This window comes from Salvelinus namaycush, chromosome 31 (assembly GCF_016432855.1).
Source record: "Salvelinus namaycush isolate Seneca chromosome 31, SaNama_1.0, whole genome shotgun sequence".
NCBI classification, from domain to species: domain Eukaryota; kingdom Metazoa; phylum Chordata; class Actinopteri; order Salmoniformes; family Salmonidae; genus Salvelinus; species Salvelinus namaycush.
This window is the reverse complement of record NC_052337.1, coordinates 25,237,090-25,258,043: the sequence shown is the minus strand read 5'-3', so window position 1 is coordinate 25,258,043 and position 20,954 is coordinate 25,237,090. Positions and strand designations below refer to the sequence as shown.

General features: G+C 45.3%; 1 pseudogene; it reads right to left on the bottom strand.

Moving 5' to 3' along the window:
• Nucleotides 1-793: 793 nt before the first annotated feature.
• LOC120025531 lies at nt 794-15,708 on the bottom strand (annotated as a pseudogene).
• Between the last annotated feature and the right edge of the window lie 5,246 nt (nt 15,709-20,954).

The window sequence follows — 20,954 nt, the reverse complement described above, 5'->3', positions numbered from 1 at the left end:
TTTGAATTTGCTTTGTCAGTAGGCTCTATAAAAATGCAACACTTACATAAATTGTGTGCTAGTTCAGATATGGATATCTTTACCCAATGGCTGCAAAACAATTTCAAAGGAATACTGCCTTGATATTGCCAGTTTTCACATTAACCGTATGACCTTGGACCATGAAGCTGTATCCTGTGGAGGAAGGGTGGGGTATAATGATAGGTGGCACTCCCATTGTAAGCCTCCTTGGAAACATTCATTGAGCATATTTGCTGACACAATAGTAATAAAGACACGTCTTCCTATGATCCCATCCCATGACGAGTTGGATGTTTATCCCTCAGGGATAAAATGACCACAGGACTATTACAACCATTTAGTAAAATATTGATTTGAAACTGGCATCATACTGGCAGTGTTCAGGAGCAATGGGTCGGTTGTGTCACCTTATTCATCTAGCATGTGTTTTAAAGGAGAGTCAGAGTAATTTTGTAGATTGTGGAATGTAGCAAAAAAGTTCAGTGATATTTCTATCATGACAATTTGGTGAAACTTGAGTGTAACAATGAAGAGACCTTGTCGGCCATTACAGTCCTGGATTATTCGCGCCCCTCTGACACATTCACAAACACACTTTCAGGAGGTACCAGACCACTTGAATTGCTTTTGGTAATTTCAGACATCCTCAGCTCTGCAATCATATGACATCACTGATGTGATAGTACACCCAACATAAACAAATGTGAAAGAATATGTGCAAACATGCACATAGATTGAGAGAGTTAGAAACAGAAGACAAAACACACAAGTGTGATCTTTGACCATATTTTAGTGTCCACATCTCTTCTCTTCATTCAGTGAACAAACTCTAAATAAATGTATTTCTTGAAGTAGTCTCCCATGTTTCTTCTCCAGTAGCTCATTCATTCATTGAACGCATGATCGTTATAATCAATGAATGTAATTTCCCTCCCAGACCATGCACGGGTCCAGGAGGAATTTACCTGTACCGTATGACCTTCACCTTGACAGCAATTGACCTTGCTAGGTGTCACCTTCAAAAATGACATTTATGGAGAGGCCTGTGAAATTGCTGTTGCAATTATGCCTCCTTGTGGCTTACCCCAGCTGTCACATGTCCTTGGTGGTTGGTGATGTCAGGCATAAAAAGTGTGATTTTCCCACAATGAAGATAGCTACTCCTGGAGTGGGGTCAGAGATCACCCAGCCCGCCGGCCACGCTCGACTGTTCACATACAGAGATACCTGGACAGAGACAACAGCATGAAAGTCTTTCCCCCGCTCTCGTTTCCAGTACCCTCCCACCCCTCTCAGGTGGTCAGGGTTTCCTGTTGGCGGAGGTGGTGTTCTTGTTGCGGACCAGCCAGGAGAGGGTGCGGGGGATGGGCGGGCGTCTGTGTCAGGCGGACCCTACGAGCCGAGTGCCACACCTTGATGGTGGAGTCGTCGCTGGCAGAGAGCAGCAGCTCCTGGTCGGTCGGGCTGAAGGCCACAGAGTTGACCACATCGTCATGCTGCAGCCGCGCCAGGCAGATGTTGTAGTGGCGGTCCCAGATGTAACCATGTTTGTCCTCTGCACCACTAGAGGGAGAGTGATAATCACTGGTGAATGACGAGTGAAGTATTCTTACCCCTTAACTTATTCCCCATTTTGTTGTGTTACAGACAGAATTCAAAATTAATAAAAAAATGTTTTTTAAATTCTCACCCATCTACACACAATACCCCATAATGACAAAGTGAAAACATGTTAAGAAATTTTAGCAAATTATTAAATTTGAAATATAGAAATCTAATTTATATAAGTATTCATACCCTTGAGTCAATACATGTAAGAATCACCTTTGGTAGCAATTACAGCTGTGAGTCTTTCTGGGTAAGTCTCTAAGAGCTTTACACACCTGGATTGTACAATATTTGCACATTATTCTTTATAAAATTATTCAAGCTCTGTCAAGTTGGTTGTTGGAACATTCAATGTTGTCTTGGTAAGTAATTCAAGCGTATATTTGTCCTTGTGTTTTAAGTTAATGTCCTGCTGAAAGATGAATGTCACCCAGTGTCTGTTGCAAAGCAGACCGAACCAGGTTTTCCTCTAGGATTTTGCCTGTTTTTAACTCTATTCCGTTTCTTTTTATCCAAAACAACTCCCTAGTCCTTGGCGATGACAAACACACCCATAACATAATGCAGCCACCACCATGCTTGAAAATATGAAGAGTGGTACTCAGTGATGTGTTGTGTTGAATTTTCCCCAAACATAACAGACATAAGGTTAAATGATTTGCAGTTTTACTTTTGTGCCTTATTGCAAACAGGATGCATGTTATGGAATATGTTTTATTCTGTACAAGCTTCCTTTTCATTTAGGTTAATATTGTGGAGTAACTACAATGTTGTTGATCCATCATCAGTTTTCTCCTATCACTGCAATTAAACTCAGTAACTGTTTCAATGTCACCATTGGCCCCATGGTGAAATCCCTGGGTGATTTCCTTCCTCTCCGGCAACTGAGTTAGGAAGGATGCCTGTATCCTTGTACTGACTGGGTGTATTGATACGCCATCCAAAGTGTAATTAATAACTTTACCATGCTCAAAGGGATATTCAATGTCTGCTTTTTTTACCCATCTACCAAGAGGTGCCCTTTTTTGCGAGGCATTGGAATACCTCACTGGTCTTTGTGGTTGAATCGGTGTTTGAAATTCACTGCTTGACTGAGGGACCTTACAGATAATTGTATGTGTGGGGTACAGAGATGAGGTAGTCATTCAAAAATCATGTTAAACACTATTATTGCACACAGAGTAAGTCAATGCAACTTATTATGTGACTTGTTAAACACATTTTTACTCCTGAACTTATTTAGGCTTGCCATAACAAAGGGGTTTAATATTTACTGACTCAAGACATTTTCATTTTGTATTCATTTGTTAACATCTCTAAAAACTGTCACGTTCCTGACCTGTTTTCTCTTGTTTTGTATTTATTTAGTATGGTCAGGGCGTGAGTTGGGTGGGTTGTCTATGTGTTGTTTTCTATGTTGGGGTTTTGTGCGTTCGGCCTGGTATGATTCTCAATCAGAGGCAGCTGTCAATCGTTGTCCCTGATTGAGAATCATACTTAGGCAGCCGGGGTTCACGTGTGTGTTTGTGGGTGTTTGTCTTTCGTGTCAGTATTCGTACCACACGGGACTGTTTTTCGGTTGTATTCTATTTGTTATTTTGTTTCATGTTAGTGTTCAGTTTATTTATAATAAATTATGGACACTTTCCACTCTGCGTCTTGGTCCGATCCCTACACCTCCTCTTCAATCGAAGAGGAGGAAATCAGCCGTTACAGAAACACCCACCACCAAAGGACCAAGCAGAGTGGAAAAGGGCAGCGACAGCAGCAGCAGCAGCGCAAAAAGGAGAATTGGACATGGGAGGACGTTTTGGACGGCAAGGGTTGCTACACATGGGAGGAGATCCTGGCTGGAAAGGATCGCCTCCCATGGGAACAGCTGGAGGCAGCTCGGAGAGCAGAGGCAACCGGAGAGAGGAACCGGCGGTATGAAGGTACGCGGCTAGCACGGAAGCCCGAGAGTCAGACCCAAAAATTTCTTGGGGGGGCACACGCGGAGTGTGGCAAAGCCGGGTAGGATACCTGAGCCAACTCCCCGTGCTTACCGTGGAGTGAGAGGGCGTCGTACTGGTCAGACACCGTGTTATGCGGTGGAGCGCACGGTGTCCCCAGTACGCGTGCTTAACCCAGTGCGGGCTATTCCACCTCGCCGCACTGGTAGGGCTAGGTTGGGCATCGAGCCGGGTGTCATGAAGCCGGCCCAACGCATCTGGTCTCCAGTGCGTCTCCTCAGGCCGGCGTACATGGCACCAGCCTTACAAATGGTGTCCCCGGTTCGCCAGCATAGCCCAGTGCGGGCTATTCCACCTCGCCGCACTGGCAGGGCTACGGGGACCATTCAACCTGGTAAGGTTGGGCAGGCTCGGTGCTCAAGAGCGCGTGTCCTCCTTCACGGTCCGGTAATTCCGGTGCCACCTCCACGTACCAGTCCTCCGGTGGCAGCCCCCCGTACCAGGCTGTCTCTCCGGGTTCTCTCTCCAGTTGCTCTCATCTGCCCAGCGCTGTCTGAGCTGCCTGCCTGCCCAGCGCTGTCTGAGCTGCCTGCCTGCCCAGCGCTGTCTGAGCTGCCTGCCTGCCCAGGGCTGTCAGAGCTGCCCGTCTGTCCCGAGCCGTCAGAGCTGCCCGTCTGTCCCGAGCCGTCAGAGCTGCCCGTTTGTCCCGAGCCGCCAGAGCTGCCCGTCTGTCCCGAGCCGTCAGAGCTGCCCGTCTGTGTTGAGCAGCCAGAGCCGTCCGCCAGACAGGAGCAGCCAGTGCCGTCCGCCAGCCAGGAGCAGCCAGTGCCGTCCGCCAGCCAGGAGCAGCCAGTGCCGTCCGCCAGCCAGGAGCAGCCAGTGCCGTCCGCCAGCCAGGAGCAGCCAGTGCCGTCCGCCAGCCAGGAGCAGCCAGTGCCGTCCGCCAGCCAGGAGCAGCCAGTGCCGTCCGCCAGCCAGGAGCAGCCAGTGCCGTCCGCCAGCCAGGAGCAGCCAGTGCCGTCCGCCAGCCAGGAGCAGCCAGTGCCGTCCGCCAGCCAGGAGCAGCCAGTGCCGTCCGCCAGCCAGGAGCAGCCAGTGCCGTCCGCCAGCCAGGAGCAGCCAGTGCCGTCCGCCAGCCAGGAGCAGCCAGTGCCGCCCGCCAGCCAGGAGCAGCCAGTGCCGTCCGCCAGCCAGGAGCAGCCAGTGCCGTCCGCCAGCCAGGATCCGCCAGTGCCGTCCGCCAGCCAGGACCCGCCGGTGCCGTCCGCCAGCCAGGACCAGCCGGAGCCAGCCAGCCAGGATCCGCCAGAGCCAGCCGGCCAGGATCCGCCAGAGCCAGCCAGCCAGGATCCGCCAGAGCCAGCCAGCCAGGATCCGCCAGAGCCAGCCAGCCAGGATCCGCCGGAGCCGCCAGCCAGCCAGGATCCGCCGGAGCCGCCAGCCAGCCAGGATCCACCAGAGCCGCCCGCCAGCCAGGATCTGCCCCTCAGTCCGGTGCTGCCCCTCAGTCCGGTGCTGCCCCTCAGTCCGGTGCTGCCCTTTGGTATAGTGGGATTGACATGGAGGGTGGTTGTTAGGAGGAGGCCACGGGGGCGAGTAAGGAGGCGGACAAAGACATTGTTAAGGTGGGGTCCACGTCCCGCGCCAGAGCCGCCACCGCGGACAGACGCCCACCCAGACCCTCCCCTAGAGTTTTAGGGGGTGCGCCCGGAGTTCGCACCTTGAGGGGGGGGTTATGTCACGTTCCTGACCTGTTTTCTCTTGTTTTGTATTTATTTAGTATGGTCAGGGCGTGAGTTGGGTGGGTTGTCTGTGTTGTTTTCTATGTTGGGGTTTTGTGCGTTCGGCCTGGTATGATTCTCAATCAGAGGCAGCTGTCAATCGTTGTCCCTGATTGAGAATCATACTTAGGCAGCCGGGGTTCATGTGTGTGTTTGTGGGTGTTTGTCTTTCGTGTCAGTATTCGTACCACACGGGACTGTTTTTCGGTTGTATTCTATTTGTTATTTTGTTTCATGTTAGTGTTCAGTTTATTTATAATAAATTATGGACACTTTCCACTCTGCGTCTTGGTCCGATCCCTATACCTCCTCTTCAATCGAAGAGGAGGAAATCAGCCGTTACAAAAACATAATTCCACTTTGACATGATGGGATATTGGGTGTAGGCCAGTGACACAAAATCTACATTTAATATTTTTTAAATTCAGGCTGAAACATAACAAAATGTGGAAAAAGTCAAGGGGCGTGAATTCTTTCTGAAGGTACTGTAGGTGATTTCTGTGCCCAGCTGGTGTTTGCATTACATTTAGTCCAACTTCATAAAACACATGCTGAACAGGATTAAAGATTATCAAATCTGTAGATGGAGGAATATGTCCTTCATATAATACACACAATTTCTCTGTTAGTATCTGATACAAAGGCCCAATAACATTGAAAAAGGTATCGGAAGTCATTTATAAACCCATAGTAACCCCATACTGCCTGTAACTGTTAAAGCAGCCGTGACATACGTACCTGGCCACAAAATCTCTGCTGACGTCCAAGAAGATAAAGAAGCACTCGTCGTTGAGCGTGAAGGCTCGGTGGGCCCTCAGGCTCCGCCTCTCCTCCCGCAGGCTCTTCAGGTCAATGACCCGCAGGTCAATCTCCTCAGCGATGGGGTGCGGAGACATGGGGTCAGAGATCACCCAGCCCGCCGGCCACGCTCGACTGTTCACATACAGAGATACCTGGACAGAGACAACAGCATGGACGGTCTTGGTAAAGGTGTACTTGTTCAGCATTAAAAACAAAGTGAGGAAAGCAAGGTGATGTTGTAAGACAAATATTTACAATGTAATCTTGGTTACCCAGTGTTAAGTTCATGTTTTAAGTATCCCTATATTTCTGTTATTACGGGGCTATCACTCAGTCAAGAGTGAGCATGCGCAGGAAGTCTAGTCGTTGTTGGACCTAGCCTGGAGTGTAATGGCTACCTTGTAGTGTGTTCATATAGTAGAGTAAACTTTGTTAAACTGGAACCTTGTCGTTGTGTCATTTCGAGTTAACATTGGTAGCAGAGGATGGCTTCTAACTACAACGTGCCACCTCGCTTCGACGAGAAGAGGTCGTACGAAAGTTGGAAAAATGAACTGGGAATCTGGACACGCGTTACTAATCTGGACGCGAAAAAGCAAGCACTTGCGGTGGTATTATCGCTTGAGGGAAGAGCGAGAGATACAGCACTGGAAATATCCGTTGAGGATTTGAACAAGGATGACGGTATGGGAACTTTGATCACAGCAATGGATTCTGTATTTCTTAAAGAAGAGAAAGACCGTGCCTACGAGGCATATTCAAACTTTGACAGTGTTACGAGATATATTTCGGTTGCAATGACGGACTACATCATTGATTTCGAACAGAGGTACAATAGGATGCGCAAGTACGACATGGTTCTCCCAGATGCAGTGTTAGGGTTCAAGTTGCTAGACACTGCCTGTCTAGATGGTAGGGAGAAACAGTTGGCTTTGACTGCTTGTACTGTGCTGACTTTTGCATCTATGAAGTCGGCACTAAAAAGAATATTTGGTGAAAAGACGTCTGTCGCGCCAATAACAGATGGAATGCAAGTGAGTGACGCAGCATATTACACCGAGCAGCACAGAAAAGGCGCCAACAAGTCACGTTCTCAAGACAACCAGAAGAGGGCGCCATTTCCCGGCACAAATCCACTGGACACATATGGAAGGAGATCAAAATGTGCAATTTGTCAAAGCACTTACCATTGGGTTAAAGACTGTCCTCATAAAAATGAACAAGTTAAACAAACAGAGGAAAATGTAAACACAGAGATAGAGCAGTGTAACATTACACTGTTTTCAAATGAATCTGCTTCTGATACTGAGATTTTTATAGTTGAATCCTTAGGATCTGCTGTGATTGATACTGCATGTACACGGACAGTGTGTGGTGCAAAATGGCTTGATAGCTATGTCAGTGAACTAAATATGAAAGAAGTACAAAATATGATTGACACACCAAGCAACAGAGCTTTCAAATTTGGAGATGGGAGAATTGTCCATTCTACCAAGAGAGTTAAGATACCAGCAAAAATTGGTCAGACTAAGTGTCACATTGAAACAGAGGTGGTCCCTACAGATATCCCCTTACTATTAAGCAAAGCTTCCCTCAAGAAGGCAGGGGCTGTACTAGACATAAAAAATGACCAGGCAGTGATGTTTAAACAACCAGTGACTCTTGAACTTACTACCTCAGGCCACTATTGTGTAAACATTTTAGACAAAGACATCACACAGAGTCCATGCAAAAATGAGATTCTGACTGACACAGAGAACATGAGCACTAAAGAAAAACACAAAGTATTGTTAAAGCTTTACAAACAGTTTGGACATGATACAGTTGACAGACTTCAGAAGTTACTCAGCAGTTCAGGGAATAATGATGATGAGAAGTACGAAACTGGAAACAAAGTGTACTACAAACGAGTTGACTGTCAAGAGTGGAAAGGACCGGGAGTAGTCATTGGTCAAGATGGTGTGGTGATATTTGTGAGGCACGGAGGCATGACTGTCAGGGTGCATCACTCAAGATTGCGGAAAGTAAATGATCAACAAGATAGAGGGGCTGTTGCTGAGAATCAGTCTCCTAATGAAAATGACAAAAAGGACACAGTAACAGACACAAACCTACCAGATGTCGCATCCAATGATATGGACACCGAAACTGACACAGGAAATGGAGTAGAGACCTTCAACCATGCCACAGGTAATACTGTTGAGCGTTCAAATGAGGAAAACATTCAACAGCCACATGTGTTAAGAGAACATGGTTGTTCCAATCTGAAAACTGGACAAACTGTTAAATACATGGACAGAGAAAGTGGTATTCCACATACAGCAACCGTCATTGGACGAGCAGGAAAAGCAAAACACAAGAGCTGGTACAACTTGCAGTACTCTGAACCAGCTACACTTTCTGGTACAACAGGGTCAGCTGACCTGCCACTTGTAGATAATATCAGAATTGAACCAATGGAAAATCGAGAAAAACAGAATGACATTCAAAATGATGATGTACTTGAAACAAAGGACGTGTCATTTGACTCAGCTAAGCTAGATGAGCTCAGTAATTGGAGGAAAAATGGAGTGTTTGAGGAAGTCAAAGACATTGGCCAAAAGTGCGTCTCAACAAGGTGGGTGTGTACCCTTAAAGAATCCTTAACTGGAATAGTGCCCAAAGCACGTTTAGTGGCTAGAGGTTTTGAGGAGCTGGCTGCTAAAGAACTCCCAAAAGACTCACCGACATGCGCCTCAGAGTCACTCAGATTGCTGATGTCAGTGATCTGCCAGAAAAAATGGAAACTTAATTCCATAGACATCAAATCTGGATTTTTGCAGGGAACAGAGCTGTCAAGGGACATTCACATCCGACCTCCGCCTGAAGCTAAAAGCGAAGGAACACTGTGGAAACTAAAGAAGTGTGTGTATGGACTGGCAGATGGATCACTCTACTGGTACAACAAAGTCAAGGCAACAATGCTGAATACAGGTGGAAAAATGTCACAAGTGGATCCTGCAGTCTTCTATTGGCTTGATCAAGACTGTAATGTGACTGGAGTACTTGCCTGTCATGTTGATGACTTTATCTGGGGTGGCTCACAGACCTTTGCTTCAACTGTGATTCCACACCTCAAAGCTGTTTTCTAGGTTGGCCGTGAGGAGCATGATCATTTTTGTTATGTTGGCATAGAGTTTATTACAGTTGATGGAAAAATACTGATGCAACAGGAGAGCTATATCAAGAATCTTCAACCTATCCACATGGATTCTTCAAGAGCCGTACAAAGGAATTCCCCTCTGTGGAATTGAAGCTGGTCAATTGAGGTCAAAGATAGGACAAATTTTATGGGCTGCGAGACAGAGTAGACCTGGTTTGATGGTTGCAACTTGGCATCTAACACAAAACAAGCCACTGTACAAGCCATTCATGAGGCAAACAAAGTTGTTCGTAAACTGAAATCACAAAAAGTGACTTTAAAGTTTCAGCATGTTGGAAAAGATGACTCTTTGAAACTAGTTGTCTTCAGTGATGCTTCGCTAGGTTAACACTGGTGGGACAAAACGGCACTTTCTACCTGTAGTTTGTGTCACTGTCAACTACTCATTAGTTGATGCTGTGAAGTCAACCAAGTCTGTCAGAGAAAAGACTTTGAGATTAGCAGCATCAAGGAACTTATTCAAGCACAGAGAATCCAGCGGATTCTGTGGTCAACCACAAAGGAAAAGCTTGCTGACTGACTAAAAAAGGAGCATCCGGTCTTGTGCTCCTACAGGCTCTCGCTCCTACAGGCTCTCAGTAATGGAAAGTGGCAGCTTGAGTAATACAAATAAAAACTGTCACACAACCCATTTGTAATGGGGATCTTGAATAATACTTGGACATTTAATTATGTTGTTGTTTTATTTGTCTTTAAAGAAAAGGGGGAGATTGTTAAGTTCATGTTTTAAGTATCCCTATATTTCTGTTATTACGGGGCTATCACTCAGTCAAGAGTGAGCATGCGCAGGAAGTCTAGTCGTTGTTGGACCTAGCCTGGAGTGTAATGGCTACCTTGTAGTGTGTTCATATAGTAGAGTAAACTTTGTTAAACTGGAACCTTGTCGTTGTGTCATTTCGAGTTAACACCCAGAAGCTAAATTCTAATTTCCTGATTTACTTCTGGGGGAAATGCAGTTAACTGTGATTACCATTGTGCAAAAGGAAACTCTGCCAAACCCCTCCCTTCTGTTAAATTCACCCGTGTTCATCATGGCCAAAAGCAAATTTTGGTTTTCATGAATTTTTATGATAAACAGTTTCCACAAAAATTGTCAATCATCTGCACATGGGCTTGAAAATCCCTGCACCAATTTAAGCACCATGTTCGCCCAATGCTGATTCGTCCAGATAATCAATGATAAAAACCCCAAACCAGGAACTATTGCTGCTCGTAATCACACAATTATGCTTGAGCTTTGACAGATTCTTGCCGTTTAATCTGTCCTCGAGAATCTGTCCATGAGAGATTAGTTAATATGAGGTTTCTATGACAGTCATTCAATGGGTTTCAGTTGCACTCCTGTCACATCTTTGCACCGGTAGCCTTGCAATTAAGATATTCAGCCTCTTCACACTGCTGCCCATGACGCACACTCACTCCCTCACCTGTGGTCTGGAGACAGGCCCATGCCGATGATGTGGCCATGGATGTCGATCACATGGTCTAGAGAGTCAAAGAACTTGTCTGTGCTGCTCTCCTCCCCCAGGACAGGCCCAGACGTGATCATCTGGTCAGGCATGATCCGCTTGATACCTATCTGGTGGGGGGAGTAGGTAAGGCTGCCGGTGGTGAAGAGCAGGTAGGTCTTGTCCTCTCCCTCCCCAGGGGCCGAGGAGGAGAGCACATTGGGGTCTGGGGCCTTGGTGTGGGTTTTACTGATGAGCCGTGCCCACTTAAGTCTCCAGCTGACTCACCTCTGAGGCTTCACTTTGACAACCCTGAGGGCACCAGAGGAAGAGAGGAGAAAGGGTCAGAGTACAAAATAAAAATAAAAAGGAGATGGAAGTCATAAGTCAAGTTCATGTCGCCATATGAGCCTACTTGGTACACTTCCCATTGATTACACAGCACAACATGTTATTTTCATGCTGGCCTATTCCACCGTAACACACAACCTGAGTGCTTACCTGTATGACATGCTCCAGCACAGTAGCGTTGAGCTGAGGTAGGTGGGCTGTCAACAGACCCTGCAGTCTCATCTCCCTCCGGCGCTCTTTGTCCTCGTCCTCATCCTCCTCCTCGCTGTCAGTGGAACCCAGGTCAAAGAGCAGGGGCTGGTGTCTCTGTGGCTGGCTCTGAGCCAGGGCCCTAGCCTTGGACTTGGCCTCATAGTCCAGCAGCAGGTCTGGGTTGTCGTGGAGCCGACAGTGAGCCACCATGACCGTGCGGATGGTGCTGGCATTGATGTTCTGGATTTTAAAAAGCCGCTTGACCACGTTAATGTTCTCAGACTCTACGTCCTGGGGAGAGGGAGAGAGAGGATATGGGTCATGCATGAACACACGACACAGTAAATATACTGAACAAAAATATAAACATAAAATGTAAAGTGTTGGTCCCATGTTTCATGAGCTGAAATAAAAGATAAAATAAATATTCCATATTCACAAAAATCTTATTTCTCTCAAATATTTTGCACAAAATTATTTACATCCCTGTTAGTGAGCATTTCTCCTTTGCCAAGATAATCAATCCACCTGACAGGTGTGGCATATCAAGAAGCTACAATAAAAAGACAAATGTGCAGATTTGTCACAACACAATGCCACAGATGTCTCAAGTTGAGGGAGAATGCAATTGGCATGCTGACTGCAGGAATGTCCAACAGAGCTGTTCCCAGAGAATGTAATGTTAATTTCTCTACCATTAGCCGCCTCCAATGGTATTTTAGATAATTTGGCAGTAGGTCCAACCAGGACCTCCACATCCGGCTTCTTCACCTACGGGATGTTCTGAGACCAGCCACCCAGACAGCTGATGAAACTGAGGAGTATTTCTGTCTGTAATAAAGCCCTTTTGTGGGGGAAAACTAATTCTGATTGGCTTGGCCTGGCCTGGCTCCCCAGTGGGTGGACCTGGCTCCCAAGTGGGTGGACCTATGCCCTCCCAGGCCCACCCATGGCTGTGCCCCTGCCCAGTCATGAGAAATCCATAGCTTAAAATTAGGGTCCAATTAATTTATTTCAATTAACTAATTTCTTTGTATGAACTGTAACTCTGAATAGCAACAAAAAAGACGATTGTGGACTACAGGAGAAAGAGGACTGAGCGCGCCCCCATTCTCATCGACAGGGCTGCAGTGGAGCAGGTTGAGAGCTTCAAGTTCCTTGGTGTCCACATCACCAACAAACTAACATGGTCCAAGCACACCAAGACAGTCGTGAAGAGGGCACGACGAAACCTATTCCGCCTCAGAAAGACTGAAAAGATTTGGCATGGGTCCTCAGATCCTCAAAAGGTTCTACAGCTGCACCATCGAGAGCATCCTGACTGGTTGCATCACTGCCTGGTATGGCAACTGCTCGGCCTCCGACCACAAGGCACTACAGAGGGTAGTGCGAAAGGCCCAGTACATCACTGGGGCCAAGCTTCCTGCCATCCAGGACCTCTATACCAGGCGGTGTCAGAGGAAGGCCCTAAAAATTGTCAAAGACTCCAGCCACTCTAGTCAAGCCATAAGACTCCTGAACATCTAGTCAATGGCTACCCAGACTATTTGCTGTGCCACCCCCACCCCCTCTTTACACCACTGCTACTCTCTGTTGTCATCTATGCATAGTCACTTTAATAACTCTACCTACATGTACATACTACCTCAACTAACCGGTGCCCCCACACATTGACTCTGTACCGGTACCCCCCTGTATATAGTCTCGCTATTGTTATTTTACTGCTGCTCTTTAATTACTTGTTATTTTTATTTCTTATCTGTATTTTTTTAACTGCATTGTTGGTTAGGGGCTCGTAAGTAAGCATTTCACTGTAAGGTGAAATAGGCCTACCTGTATTCATGAAGATTGATCTGACCTTTCTATGATAACATAACTGTTGTATTCGGCGCATAACATAACTGTTGTATTCGGTGCATGTGACTAATACAATTTGATTTGAAACACTTAATTGAAGAATCTCTACTGATGACCAATGAAGGGGCGTAGACTTCGGCTCCGAACTTCTGCCTGACTCAATTTTTGGTGTGCGCACGAACAGCCGAAAAAAAACCTTACCGAAGACCAAAACATCACAAGCATGCGGACGCCTTTAGGGAGTTGATAACTCTGACTTAGAGAGCTGACATGGACCAAAACCTTGTTCAAAGAAACCAAGATTAGTGAAACCAGAGAGATCCTATAATTCTGTGTGTGGGACGTCCACAGTTTAATTCAGTTTGACCAGTTATACGATGACCCAGTCAAAATGGTCACTATATAAAGGCAAATAGTCCCACAGCTGTTTTGTCATCTACCAACTATAACATTTATGACCAGGGACCGACCTGAAAGGCTTTATTGAGCCAGAGCACAGAGCAGGAGGTCATGTTGCCGATCTAGTGCAGGTTGCCAGAGACGAGGTGGGTCTCGTTCAGCCAGCAGCCAAACACATCGTAGGGCTTGTTCCTCACACAGGACAAGGGGGTGTAGTTCTCTGTGGAGGAGGACAGGACAAGACACACCCATGGTTATCTATGTTACCCACATTGGATAATGACCCATTAGAGTATGAGAATAGCAAATATTGTTATATTTTAGATATCAGTTATGTTATCATAGAAAGGTCAGATCAATCTTCATGAATACAGGTAGGCCTATTTCATACGATGTTGCAAAAACTTGTCTCAGGTGTGGTGAGATTCTTTGTGTTTTCACGGATGCACTTGCTCAACTGAAATGGGTTGTAGTGGTTATAATCTGGCTTGGGTGTTTCAGAGCAAATATGCAACTTTTAAGACCTGTTTTGCATGCAAACAAACACTGAGGATATGTTTGTTGCCTTACTGTTAGGGTTATAATTAAGAGCTGTGCTGTGTATGTCATTTAGTTTTCCTCCACATGTCCTCATACTGAGCTCCATCTATGTGCCACACGAGTCACAATGTCTGTGTTGTAAGTAACGGCATTGTGTACCAAAACATGAAAGCACATTATGAGAAAGAGAAGAGAGACAAGGAAGGAGACAAAAGTGAGTGAGAAATAGCAGGTGTGTGTCCTACCAAGACAGATGACATCAATCTCCCAAGAGGAAGAGTGATTAGAGCCCAGGTAGACTCCAGACACCAGTAGCAGGGTGTCGTCAGCGTTGAACTGGGAGAACTGGGTGTAGCCCCAGTTGAAGTGGCGCATGCTGGAGCTGTGCACCATGGTAATGGTGCCATCGGGCCGCTCTGTGTCCCAAAGCTGACCAGCACAGTAGAGAGGAGGATGTTGGGTGAGGAGAGAGACGAGTGGTTTAAAAATGAGAACAGAAAAATATGAGAGTAGATGTCAAGTCTACAGCTATGAAGTGCAAATCTCAACAATTACATTTGTTTCCCCTTACATCACATTTGTGGGCACTATAAGCTTGAAACTCAGGTCCGTGATGGTTCCTGTGCTATAATATTATTGACAAATATTTATACTGTTGTTTTTGCATAACAGCAGTTATGCTAACATAGGCCTTGAGGCCCAAATGTATCTTTGTGACTGTTGTTGTGGAATAAAACAAAACAAATATTGGTGCACAATGGCCATCTTTATTTGGCTTATACCTAGCCCTAGGCTAAAGCTACCATCTTCTCCGGTCATATGATGTGACAGACCTTGACGGTGCAGTCTTTGGAACAGGAGGAGAAGCGGTGTCCTCGGTGGGAGAAGGCCAGGTGCTCTCTCAGAGTCTGAACCTCCACACAGGGGATGCAGTTAAACAGACGCTTGAACTCTGTACCACGACACAGAAACTAGGGGGAGAGACAAGTGAAAATGGATCACAAAACTATTGAAAATATCTATGCAAATCGATGACAGTACTGCAACAATAAGCAATAGTCAACATGAGATATCAGATATTCAGATGCTTCACTTATTCACGTGTGTATTGGTGGAAGTAAATATAAATTTTCCTATGCAGAAGACCATACCATTATCCATAATCAATATGTATTCCAATAAATCATTCCAAAATTAGCCTAGTTGAGGGCTAGCCCAACCCATGGCTTCAATACTCAGCAGATGAGCTTCAAATTAATGTCTGACTTTCCTCCTTTCATTATAAATGGAAGTGTCCATCATTTACCGTATTGGATGGGTTGAAATGGAATTAGCCCAACTCTGCTGCCTGGTGTTCTATGTGGCCTACAAGGGTGTCTGGGCACAGAGTGGGTGATTTGGTAGTAGCTTTAGAACAATTCCCTCCACAGGAACTCATCTCTGGACACTGCCAGCCACTGTCTGCAGGCCAGGCCAGAGCTCAGCACAGCGTCGTGGGGGAGACGCAGGAAGATCTCCAGCACCAGGCTGTCTGGCAGGCCTGAGCCATCGTCCATCCTGACAGTCTTCAAGGGAACAGCACAGGGAAATAATTATTCTGATACATAGTATTGGTATTAGGCTCCGACGAACCATCAAACAGGCAAAGCGTCAATACAGGACTAAGACCGAATCGTACTACACCGGCTCTGACGGTCGTCCGATGTGGCAGGGCTTGCAAACCATTACAGACTACAAAGGGAAGCACAGCCGAGAGCCGCCCAGTGACACGAGCCTATCAGACGAGCTAAACTACTTCAAGGCAAATAACACTGAAACGCGCATGAGAGCACCAGCTGTCCCGGATGACTGTGTGATCACACTCTCCGCAGCCGATGTGAGTAAGACCTTTAAACAGGTCAAGATTCAAAAGGCCGCAGGGCCAAGCGGATTACCAGGACATGTGCTCCGGGCATGCGCTGACCAACTGGCAAGTGTCTTCACTGACATTTTCAACCTCTCCCTGTCAGAGTCTGTAATACCAACATGTTTTAAGCAGACCACCATAGTCCCTGTGCCCAAGAACACTAATGTAACCTGCCTAAATGACTACCGACCCGTAGCACTCACGTCTGTAGCCATGAAGTGCTTTGAAAGGCTGGTCATGGCTCACATCAACACCATCATCCCAGAAACCCTAGACACACACCAATTTACATACCACCCCAACAGATCCACAGATGACGCAATCTCTATTGCACTCCACACTGCCCTTTCCCACCTGGACAAAAGCAACACCTATGTGAGAATGCTATTCATTGACTACAGTTCAGCGTTCAACACCATAGTGCCCTCAAAGCTCATCACTAAGCTAAGGACCATGGGACAAAACACCTCCCTCTGCAACTGGATCCTGGACTTCCTGACGGGCCGCTCCCAGGTGGTAAGGGTAGGTAACAACACATCCGCCACGCTGATCCTCAACACAGGGGCCCCTCAGGGGTGCCTGCTCAGTCCCCTCCTATACTCCCTGTTCACTCATGACTGCACGGCCAGGCACGACTCCAACACCATCATTAAATTTGCAGATGACACAACAGTGACGACGAGACAGCCTATAGGGAGGAGGTCAGAGACCTGGCCATGTGGTGCCAGGACAACAACCTCTCTCTCAACATGATCAAGACAAAGGAGATGATTGTGGATTACATGAAAAGGATGACTGAGCACGCCCCCATTCTCATCGACAGAGCTGCTGTGGAGAGACTATATACAGGGGGGTACCAATACAATGTGCGGGGGCACCGGTTAGTTGAGGTAGTATGTACATGTAGGTAGAGTTATTAAAGTGACTATGCATAGATGACAACAGAGAGTAGCAGTGGTGTAAAGAGGGGGTTGGGGGCGGCACAGCAAATAGTCTGGGTAGCCATTTGACTAGATGTTCAGGAGTCTTATGGCTTGACTAGGGTGGCTGGAGTCTTTGACCATTTTTAGGGCCTTCCTCTGACACCGCCTGGTATAGAGGTCCTGGATGGCAGGAAGCTTGGCCCCAGTGATGTACTGGGCCTTTCGCACTACTCTCTGTAGTGCCTTGTGGTCGGAGGCCGAGCAGTTGCCATACCAGGCAGTGATGCAACCAGTCAGGATGCTCTCGATGGTGCAGCTGTAGAACCTTTTGAGGATCTGAGGACCCATGCCAAATCTTTTCAGTCTCCTGAGGGGGAATAGGTTTTGTCGTGCCCTCTTCACAACTGTCTTGGTGTGCTTGGACCTTGTTAGTTTGTTGGTGATGTGGACACCAAGGAACTTGAAGCTCTCAACCTGCGCTATTGTTATTTTACTGCTGCTCTTTAATTTCTTGTTACTTTTATCTTATTCTTATCCGCATTTTTTTGAAACTGCATTGTTGGTTAGGGGCTTGTAAGTAAGCGTTTCACTGTAGGTCTACACCTGTTGTATTCGACGCATGTGACTAATAACATGTTTTTTAATTTGAGGCCATACAGTAACACATGCATGACAGCAGCACCCAAAACATTTAAGACCCTGCCCCACAAAATAACCCTATTTCCTACCAACTCGTTCTATAGTAAGCATGACAGCTAAGAGTTTGACTGGAGAACTCCACACCACATGGCAAGGTTTGCCCACTGAGGTCCAGCAACCAGTCATGAGTTGATAGAATGAAGTGGAATTAACCAGTCATGTGTATAATCATCAGTCTTGATCATATGGAATAATGGATACAACAAGGAATGGTGGCTATATCCATAAATTATACATGTCCACATATAGCTACGTTAGCTAGCGAATCTTCTGAAGTTACTAGCTAACGTTAATCTTGCATTCGCAAACAAACAACCCCCTTTCTGTAAATATTAGATTGCTAGCTAAACCAAGGACTTGTTCTGTTTATAGGCGAATTGCTCTGGAAGCCAATACCGCAAAATACGCCATCTAAATGTGAATCGATTCTCAATTGATTCTCGATTCTCAAACGTGAATCGATTCTAATATCTCTACTTTCATATCACATCAAAATAATTGTACAAACTTAAAATATACACTTAATGTACACTGTTTTAATCGATTTTAACTGTTGCAGCCGACAGTATTTTCCAACGACAACCCGTTTCCTTCTTCAGTTTACACACAGGTGTTGGGAGATACAGGTAACGTTAGTCCACTATGTCTCCCATGAACAAGCGCTGTAACATGGACATATGGCTGTGTGGGAACCATAAACCTGTGTGTGTCAATTTAATCTGTTGTTTATTGAAAATTATTTATCGCTGATATGAAAGTTAAGGTCCTTATGCTTCAAAAACGGTACCGCAAGTGATGCATGTTAATAATATCCGACCGAGCGTCGGGGCTCTTAAAACACTCCCCATAGAAGACGCTTTCGCGTCGTCCAATGACTTATGTGTAACGTATGTGTAAATATAAATTAGTAACGTTATTGATCAAAGGCCTGCTAGTTACATTACCGGCATCAACAATTAGCTATGTTCTACATACCTCCAACTAAAAAGAACAGTCAAATTAAAACAGACAATACTCGTTACGGTTTGTTTTGCAATGTGTGATGAATATATTGAAAGCTACACATTTAGGGAAGCAAAGACTTTCAGCTCGCTAACTAAAGTACCTAAATTAACGTTACCTAGCTAACGTTACGCGATAGCAAGATAAGCTACAAGTTAACGTTAGCTGTCATACGTTCCTAAATGTCACTTTGCCAGTGTGTATCCTTCCTTAAACATTAATTTAGCTATATCAATAACTACTTCCCCCCCCCAACATAAATTCGTATAATATGAAACCGTGAACCACCTGCCCGTCGACAATCTTTATGGAGACGAATCAAATTGCTAACCAAAGGTAGCTACTGTAGCTAGCTAACCAGGAAAAAAATGACAATGTTCTGCACCTGTAAGACTTGATTGTAAAAAAAATCATGAAAACATAAATTAGTTTTTTTTGTATTCATTTAATGTCAGCAGTATGGTTAGGTTTAAAATCAATTTTAATTCGATTAATTGTAGAAATAAACGGAGTTAAGCATAGTTATGAGTGTAGGTGTAGTCTAATCCGGTGGTTTGTGGTAACTAGTGACAAACGCGAGAAGTCTCCTGTCGCACATGTTACAGACCCGACAAGTGGATTTCAGAACACTCGCCATCTCATCAGAATGGTAAACCAGACATTAAAACCAGGGGTAAACCAATCAATTACACAGCAGCAATTGGTCGTTAGGGAATTATTGTGCACTAACAGAGAGGTTTATAAACACAAAACTAATAACAAAAGTAAGCAGTAAACAAATACACAATATATATTGTGTGTATAAAAGATGGGCCTACTCAATGTCTTCTTGGGTAGAGGAAAATAGAATGAACTAAATCATGTATTTGTTGAAAATATTTGACAAAGAAATTTGTGGACAGTTTAGCAGAGTGAGTTTCCTCTGCATTATTCATACATAATTGCTGATGCAGGCATCTGTGATGATGAATGTTCTCACATTGGCTTGTCTGTGCAGTCTGCACACTCCTCCAACAGTAGGAGCACTTGCATAGAACTGGGCACCTTTCTTCAGCTCCTGTACAAGCTACCTACCACAACCCATATAGTCTATGACCAAGATCATCTTCTGAAGCCAACCCATGTTGTGACTCATCTTCAGCGGTAAGAAAATTACAACATTATATAGCAAATAATTACAAGTCTAATATACCATCATTTACTCAATCTTTAACTAAAATCAAAATTGTACGCACTATTCAATGAATGCAATAATTTACCATTTCCTCATTCTCATCAAAATAAGACACCTATAAGAGAATGGTTATGAATTTTCTCAATTGGCCAAGGAGTTACAACTTGAAACCTGATAGGGGTGGTATCATTTTACCAGCCTGTCGCATAGCTATGTTGGTTGTCCTTGTAGGTAGACTAAAGTGCAGGATTGGATTGTGAATAATCAGAACTGTGATCTACTGTAAAGTTCTACTAATCTAACAAATTCACAACTACCTTATACACACAAATGTAAGGGATGAATAAGAATATGTACATATAAATATATGGATGAGCGATGGCCGTGCGGCATAGGCAAGATGCAGTAGATGGTATAGAAAAGTGTATACATATGAGATGAGTAATGTAGGATATGTAAACATTATTAAAGTAGCATTATTTAAGGGGACTAGTGATACCTTTATTAAGTCCATTTATTAAAGTGACCAGAGATTTGAGTCTGTATGTTGACAGAAGCCTCTCTATGTTAGTGATGGCTGTTTAACAGTCTGATGGCCTTGAGACAGAAGCTGTTTTCCCAGTCTCTCGGTCCCAGCTCTGATGCACCTGTACTGACCTCGCCTTCTGGATGATAGCGGGGTGAACAGGAAGTGGCTCGGGTCGTTGTTGTCCTTGATGATCTTTTTGGCCATCCTGTGACATCAGGTGCTGTAGGTGTCACAGAGGGCAGCTAGTTTGCCCCCTGTGATGCGTTGTGCAGACTGCACTACCCTCTGGAGAGCCTTGCAGTTGAGGGCAGTGCATTTACCGTACATGGCGGTGATGACAGGATGCTCTCGATTGTGCATCATTTACAGATGACAAATGATTGCCAGACAAATAGAAAGCTTTGAAATTCACTGGAGTTAAAAAATATCTGTTCTCCTAACGAAGAGCCCTAGTATATAAGTAATAACAATGTAATGAACATAGGATGAGGAAAATACATGAAAGCACTGAAACAGACACATACTGTAATATTGCACATTAACAAATTGTGTCCCTTCTCAGCGCTGTC